Source organism: Oratosquilla oratoria, chromosome 15 (genome assembly GCF_046742065.1).
Source record: "Oratosquilla oratoria isolate Oo_2021 chromosome 15, ASM4674206v1, whole genome shotgun sequence".
NCBI lineage: Eukaryota > Metazoa > Arthropoda > Malacostraca > Stomatopoda > Squillidae > Oratosquilla > Oratosquilla oratoria.
Genome location: NC_134791.1, coordinates 45,626,632 through 45,635,548, shown reverse-complemented (window position 1 = coordinate 45,635,548; position 8,917 = coordinate 45,626,632). Strand labels below are relative to the sequence as shown.

The window sequence follows — 8,917 nt, the reverse complement described above, 5'->3', positions numbered from 1 at the left end:
AACACTTGGAACTGTGTCACCCTCCCGCATGAACATTATTCGTAGTACCCTTCGCAACTAGGGACGGAGACATAGTACTATTGGCAACGTCGGAAGCCGGCTAGCGGACATCGTGACCTGACCTGTCGCAGGACAGGGGCAGTCTAGCGTGGGTTCCCATCCATGTAGGAACTCCTACACGGTCTCGGAAGATTCAGGTGCATCGATCTCGCACAGTGGATACGATGAGTTCCTTTCGTTATTACGAACTGGTTAAACGTCATCCAATATTCAAGGCATAGTGAACACGTGAACACGTGAAACTTTTTAGTGATGAACTCAGTGCTACGGAGTTCCGTGTTACCGGTGATCAGGATCTTATCAACATCGCGTAGACTACCAGGATCATCTCATCAAGACCGCCAGATGCAGATACATCCCCTTTCGGGACATCCAGACCGGAGGGACATTGGCAGAATTGCGGAGAGACGCCTACCCAGCCGTCTTCAGTGCCCGCTCGGAGATGTCAACTTAACCAGGCAGTTCCCGCCCATCGCCAACAAAGGCCTCATCCGAGGTGTGAAGCCGTGCTCGCCTGAATCCACTCCCACTACCCACATTAGATGCTAAGTTAAATTTATTTGATGTTACTGTAAGATGTTTAGTTGAAGCGCAGGGAGACAGAGTACGATAGGAACCATTAATTAACTTTTAGACCTACCTTTATAGACTATACTAACCATATTTGATATTTGAACAAGTTATCAATTAAAAGTCACATTAGGAATTCTGGGTTTCATTACCCAAAGACGGTCATCTTTATGAGTTGTCCCCACACCCCTCTTTGATTTACTCACGCTTGCCTTGGAGGGAAGGCGAGTGGTCCCGAGATGTGATAAAAATCACCTGGACTTCGGTTCCCCAACTGCAGCTATCTTCCCCCTCCCTTCATCAATCACTTAAGGTACGTGTTACCCACACCACCTCATCTACCACCTTCCTCCACTGTCCAGGAATTTGCGTCACTGGAGATGGATGGAAAGAGAAGACTGTATGAAGGTGTGATTGTGCCTACGGCACTGTATGGGACAGAGAGGCGAAATTTAAGGAAGACATAAAGGAGGAATTTCAATGTGTTTGAGATGCTGTTTAGATGTAGAGTGAGATATGAGAAAGTGAGGAGGAGAGCGGAGGTGGAAACGGAGTTGGCAGATAGGGTAGATGAAAGGGGACATAGTCAAACAATTGTTCATTTTGGGATAAAAGCATGAAATTTGGCACATATATAGAGTTGCATATTATGAACATTTTCAAATATAGGGACACTTGAAATTATGCCTGTGTCGGTCATAGACAAGAAAATTTAGTTTTATGAAGAACAGGTGATAATGTAAGTTTTACACGGTCGAAATTAAGGTTTTTGAAGAAATTAATTTATTTTACAATTGACTCACAAAAGCTCACCTCAGGTAATATAAAACAGCATGTGACATGTAGTCAGTTGCAACATGACCTTATAATACAGTTAAGTGACAAAACAACAGCAGGTAATATACAAGTGGTTTGTTCACGAGTCAATCTTGCACACATTGACATTCTCCTTCACAGAAGCAGAGGGAAGCGCAGTCCAATTATGCTGCCTAGCACTTGCATTGAAGCCTGCAGCCCTTCTTGCATCCACGTGACACCAGCTCCTCGCATGTTTCTGTAGCTTCAGGGAGTGTGGTCCAAAGGGGCTCATGGGAGCCATCTTCTCCTTCCCTGGTCCAACCCCAGCTTGTTGTTAGAGGTAGCTGTGGCTGCGCAGCTAACATCTGACCCCAGACATGACCACCCTGGAAGGCTGCCCTTCTGACATGTTTCCAGGGCAGCATAGGTGGGTGGAATACGCTGCACCAAAGTCTTCCTCGCAAACATCATCTTTCTTGCTTTGTTCACTTCGCTGTGTGTGCTGTACGGTGAATGGTGCCATTGACTTGGTTCTGTCTATGAGACACCCTTTAGTGAATGCATCAAACTGCTCCTGACCAATTTGTCTGAAAGTACGAATGTTCTGGGTGGCTAATGAAACTAAGGAGGCACAGTTTAACATATAATATAAAGACAATTGGCACGAACACAATGGACAAACGTCCGGTTGTTACAGACGTCACGAGACAACTGACGCTACTTTTCCCCGCCAATCTCTCTACCCACGCCTTGCGGGCATTTGATAAAAATAATAAATACTACTGAAATAAATACATATTACAATATAAATATACAAACATCGTGCCAAGACAATGCTCGGCTCGCGCCCTCGGTGCCCACACCGAAAAACTGACCGAGGCAGACAATACAATTACAGACAAGCCACACACAAACCACACGCACAAGTGGCTGACAGAAGTGTGACACACATGAAACTTAAGCACACCCAAAACATTACACAAATACACATACATAATTGAATACATAAACAACATATACAAACACAAAAAAAGGACATAGAACTGGGTAAAACAGAAGAAATACAAGAAGTATATACAACAATTATACATACACAATGATAAAGAAATGTACTGGCGCCAGTAAAAAAAAAAAAAACATGGCAATTGCCGGACGTCCGGGCCGCACTCACGTCAAACATGAGGCAAACCCGTGTGCGTTTCTCGCTGTGTACGTGTTACTGCCAGTCAACAGTTGCCAGATGTCGCTAGTCATTTATAGAATCGTCCTGTTTTCAAAAAAGGATGTGTTTGTTGGATAATCATTTCACTTTGTGTTAAATTAATAATTAACAATTAGACTCTATAGGTAACGTTTATTCTAGTTCTAGTTAGGTATATAATTTCAAATATGATAATGATGCCATAAGATAGCGCTGTGCAGGATTTTGCAAATAGAAGTACGTGTATCTGCAAACATATAGTCACGTGCTGGGAGGTTGGTACGATGCATTGCATGTAGCTAGATAATGTAGGCCCTTGTGGACACTTAGTTGTAAGCCGAGGTATTTAATATATACTATAATAAGGAGCAATGTGCCTCTGTGTATACTTCTTTCTGTGTGTGGTTGTGTACGTAATGTCTGACAAATAAGATACGCCGGAAAAACGATCTTCTAGAAAAAGTGAAGATGAAAATAGTGTGATTCAAAACTTAAACATTAAAAAAGACTAGGTAATAAAATCCTTATATGTCATTTGCAGCAACTCCACTTCACTACGGGACTTAAATCTCGTGGGCAGCATTAGCTGCCAGCCGTACGACGTGTCGTAATAATACTCGCATCATAAAATATAGTCACCGCTTATATCTATCGTTCTCTCTTTCACCCGTGAATTTTGAAAACCACAGAGAATGTGATTAAGAGCAGATTAGGGAGAAAGAAAAACACAGGGGCGACTATAATAAATATAATCAAGACTCCGATATGGTAGCGTCGCGAATCCACTTGCTCCTCATGACGCCTACGTGTGCGGCACCGTATGGTAGGGGTTAAAAACTTGATTTTAGATGTTTGATGTATGCAACCCACTTACTTTAGCCTTATATTTGAGCGTAATTTTAATGTAAATTTTTAATAATAGGAATTCTTGTAATTAACAAATTCATAATTGTAATGATTATTTCCTAATTGTGTACAGGAACAAGGCACACAACGGTGCACAGCTGCTGTTGGTAATGGCTGACGTTTACAACAATTACCTTCGTCTACGGTTGTCAGATGTCCTCCTCAAAAAGGACAGTTCTTGCAAACCTTCCACCAGCACCATTCCAATGTGCGCTGTCACTCATGCTGGAGGAACAGTTTATACGGTGTCAGCTTCACAAGAGGGTATTTGTTACAATGTGGACCTCTCAATCGGCATGTACAGCTGCCTCTATGGAAACACAGGAAGCGTTTGCAAACATCAATTAGCAGCGTCCCAGTACAGCGCAGTACGCCCTCCACAACTATACGCCTGCACTGTTGCTGAAAAAGAAGTCTTGTATAAGGTGATATACGGCGACAAACCGATGCCGACATCGAATTTTTTCAATGGCTTATTTGCTGATACACCTGTTAATGCAGTATCTCATGGTAATAAAGAACCAGCTGCATGTGACGATGAGCAAGGAGATGTAGCTGTCGTTATCGAGACCTCCGCAGAGACAACAAATGAAAATCAATCAATTGACACCAGCATTGATGAGTTCACAAGCATGATCAATAGAGAATTAAAGAGAACTAAAAGCACCTGCATGCTCAGCTCCTTTGCGGTATTTGAACAGAGGCTGAAAGCCTGCAGAAATCCTGCGCAGGTTACTACTTTCCTTTTGACTGCAGGTTGCACTATTTTTAAGGCATCGGAGGCGGCAAAGAGAAAAATTCCTCGTCAGCCAACGACCATTGCTAGGCGTCAGTTTGGCCAACCAAGAGGCAAAGCTGCCTTACTGAAAGGCAAGATAACAAAAAGGAAAAGGAATTTAGCCTAAAACATATTAAAAATGTACCAAATGCGAAAAAAACATTGATGTTTACATATTACTGTTTCATTTCCTATACCTAACTTATTTCAAATCAATCACAAATAAATACTAACTAATAATTAATGAAAACAATTTAGCATGGGGCATTCAAATAAATGTTCTCTAGGTAATTGCCTTTATTTTAGAATACAGTTACATTTTTATTTATTATTTAGGAAGATTATGAAATACTAGTGTAAACGCCCCTGAAAATCACGGGATTCTGATTTCTCTTAACTTCCAAATAATTCCATCATTTATAGCTTGCTATTACAGTAATTTCATTTGCGTGTTATTCGATTTCGATCTCCTTTAACTATTTATTAATAAATCAAAATGCACATTTTTTCGAAATAAATTTATTATTTCGTTGCTTAGGCGATTACTTTTGATATAACATTTTCAATTGTTATATTTTAAACCAAAAGCGCATCCTAGTCACTGTCAAATGACATATAAGGATTTTATTACCTAGTCTTTTTTAATGTTTAAGTTTTGAATCACACTATTTTCATCACTTTTTCTAGATCGTTTTTCCGGCGTATCTTATTTGTCAGACATTACGTACACAACCACACACAGAAAGAAGTATACACAGAGGCACATTGCTCCTTATTATAGTATATATTAAATACCTCGGCTTACAACTAAGTGTCCACAAGGGCCTACATTATCTAGCTACATGCAATGCATCGTACCAACCTCCCAGCACGTGACTATATGTTTGCAGATACACGTACTTCTATTTGCAAAATCCTGCACAGCGCTATCTTATGGCATCATTATCATATTTGAAATTATATACCTAACTAGAACTAGAATAAACGTTACCTATAGAGTCTAATTGTTAATTATTAATTTAACACAAAGTGAAATGATTATCCAACAAACACATCCTTTTTTGAAAACAGGACGATTCTATAAATGGCTAGCGACATCTGGCAGCTGTTCACTGGCAGTAACACGTACACCGCGAGAAACGCACACGGGTTTGCCTCATGTTTGACGTGAGTGCCTCCGGGTATCGCTAGTGCAGTGGCGTGGACGCCACCGTCTTCTGCGTCGTCCACGTATGAACTGTTCCGGACCACCTACAAGGTTGAAGTCCGAGCGGATATCATCCCCGCAAACCACGAAAATATTAATAACAATGAAAATAAAATAATAAAAAAGTAAAATAGATAAGAAATAAAACCCCTTTGTTCAAGGGGGCAGTAGTGGTTTGTGTGTGCGTTCACAAGAGTAGACAACAGAGGTTTAAAAGAAAACTGGTGGAGTTGAACATACCATAAAGAGGTTTCTCATAGATGAATGAAACAATCTGGCACGAACCAGAAGAAAATTATTAAAGGCAGCTTCATGGGCTAGTGCTAATGCAGTTTGGGTACATCTGTATCAACAGCTGGAGACAATGAAAAATAGAATTTGCTTCCTCTTCCATGGGGTTTACGCTGTCGTTTGTACCCCTAGGCCCAGTAGGGGCAGGAGACGCCATGATAGTGGTACAATTGCCCGCTGTTGTTGCTATGGGCAGTAGTTTATCAGGACTTTTTTTTTTTTACTTGCGAGCAATATCGCTCCGTTGTCGCGCGTTATCTTATATTTCACGCATGTCTTTGCATGTCGATGTTCTCTAAACAATGGTGTCACTTTCACTTCACGCTAGAAACTCTTTATTGAGATATGTCAGCAACCCCATCTTTTTAATTTCCTCAGAAGGGATGTGCTAGCAACCTACGAAGTAATCAGCTAGCACTCATGTCACCTGTAATCTTAAAACAAGCGATTCCATACACTTGCATAAACAAAGACGACTATGCCGTGGCGGCCAAAGTGACTACTAGAAACGGCTTCGTTAGTCTTTATGGGTTATATATAAGGTTCGTGTACACTGTATCAGTAGATCAAAATATTGTTAGAGCTGGCCTTGTCTAACGAGACTTATTTAAATTGTGTGTACACTACACTAAAAATTGCTCTCCCTAAAGTTTCGGTAGAGTAGTAGATGAAATATAGCGAGATTATTCAGCCGTTAGTGTGTACTCGTAAACTGAGTTCGTTTGTCAAGGAAGTCCCAAACAGTCAGACTTGAGACTTGTGTGTGTGTACCTAGTTGCTGGAGCTATAAAATTAGTTATAATAAAGGATTTTGGGAAAAAGAAGATAAATAAAAGTGTGTGGGTTAGAAAATGGATAGCCAGACGAAATAAACAGGGAGCACGTGCAAAATTGTTTAAAGAATTGGTTGATGACGACGCAGTGCCCTATAACAACTTTCTACGATGTGTGCTGAAGATTATGAATATTTACTAGAAAAGCTGATCCCTCAAATTAAAACACAAGATACTCATCTCAGAAAAAGCAATAGCCCCATGCCACTTTACCTCTTTTTTTATTTTCCTCATTTCACTGTTCGTTTGGCAACGCAGCTTGTGCCACTTTCGTGTGATTTCTGAGTCAGGAATAATAAATGTCTTTCCTATTTCTTTTGCACTTGCCCTCTTCTCTTTATTACGGTACTTCACTTGCCCTTTATTGCGGTACTTCATCAACAACATATTCCGCAATTCCGGGAACCTTTCATATTGCTGTATTAATAGAACTGTCTGATCACTATCCCATTTCCATTTTTCCTTGGACGTCATTTTACTCACGTTGTACAGCAGTTCTCGACCTAGAGCGACAAAATCTAAGTCGACAAATAGATCTAGAGTGGTCCCGGTACGTGCTCTCCACCTCGTGTCCATTACAGTACTAACTAGATTATAATAACTGCCGAGACCAGAGACTAAGTCTAGTTTTGCACTCTGATGTTTACACTACCTAGAGAGCACTAGCTTAAGCAAACCTAGCTAAAATGTCTACAGTTTACACGTAACTTAAGTAAAACTGAAGTAAAGAAATCCCAAATAGAAACATGAACGCACCCACAAATTCCGTTTCCATCTTCAAACAGCACGTGAGATAGCGAAGATAAGAGTAACTGTCATGATTAAGAAAACTGCAAATTCTTACAATTATATGTAGACGGAATATAAGACGCTAGTCAGTTGTGGAAAATTAATTTGAAAAAAATAATAAAACGCAAAATATTGTAAATGGGCTAAAGTACCAAGAGACCATCTATTACTAATTCCTTGGGGGTGTGAAACGATTTCAAAAACAAAAGGGGAGCCTTTTGGTCATGGATGACAATTTGTCATCCGACAAACAAACCAGCTAAACTAGTAGCAACACTATTGTTGACTAACGTAAGATAATTTCTCTTTGTATGTATGGGGAAGAAATAGTGATACCTTGAGATACGAAATTTATTCGTTCCGTGACCGCCGTCGTATGTTAAAAAAGTCGTATCTCGAAACAATTATGCCCATTTCAATTAATGGAAATAGAATTAATCCGTTCCAGCGATATGGAATTACCTCAAAATAAACTTAAATTACACAAAACAAGCACAATCTATAGATAAATACATGAGTAATAATACGCCCAATGATAGGATAATTAATAACAATAATAAATGTTATAATATCATACCATGGAGACAGGTGATAGCGGCGAATGGAGGTGTGAGCCAGGAGGAGGAGGGAGGGAAAAAGGGTAATGAGAGCTAGCGTACGACGTGCACACACGTACAGTGGGTAATGATAAACACACAATTAAACATTATAAACACACACACACATTAATACAAATGAAAGGGAAATAGCTAATATTATTTCCTTTTTATATGATTAAAAAATGCTAAACTTTTTTTGGGGGGCTTTTCAATTTTTTTTTTCATTATTATTATTATTATTGTTGTTATTATTATTATTATTATTATTATTATTATTATTATTATCATTATTATTACTATTATTTTTATCATTATTATTATTATTATTATTATTATTATTATTATTATCATTATTATTATTATTATTATTATTATTATTATAATTATTATTATTATTATTATTATTATCATTATTATTATTATCATTATTATTATTATTATTATTATTATTATTATTATTATTATTATTATTATTATTATTATTATTATTATCATTATTATTATTATCATTATCATTATTATTTTGCTTTTCTTTCTTATTCCTTTTTGGGGGCTTTTCAATTTAATTTTTTATCATCACTTTCACGTCTGGCCCTTTTGGCCTCACCTTCATTACCTTCACTGCGTGGTCGCTTTAAGAGAAAACGATCAAGAGTGGTCTGTTTCTGCCTCTTTTTTAATATGTTGCGAAAGTGTGAAAGGCACGTATCATTAAATAAGGCACTTGCTCTCCCTGTAGACAATTTCTCAGGGTGCTTTTTCTCTACAAAATCAGACACTTCTTGCCACTTGGCAAGGATATCACGAATTTCACGTGAAGTTAGCACCTCCTCCTGCTCGACCTCCTCCTCACTGCTGAGTTCCAGCATCACCTCCGAGTGGGTC

At 38.9% G+C, this 8,917-nt stretch overlaps 1 protein-coding gene across 2 annotated transcripts in view; it reads right to left on the bottom strand.

The window, feature by feature from the left end:
* LOC143033422 (uncharacterized) overlaps positions 1–7,218 on the bottom strand; it is a 22,045-nt gene extending 14,827 nt beyond the window's left edge. The window contains exons 1-2 of one of the 2 annotated variants that reach the window (XR_012967179.1): positions 7,128–7,218; positions 1,878–2,015 (exon numbers count right to left, since the gene is read on the bottom strand). The gene's annotated coding sequence lies outside the window, so the exon portion shown is untranslated. Of the gene's footprint in view, positions 1–1,877; positions 2,016–7,127 lie in introns of those variants that run through there. The other variant, XM_076198842.1, reaches the window with a different exon arrangement.
* Positions 7,219–8,917: the final 1,699 nt, after the last annotated feature.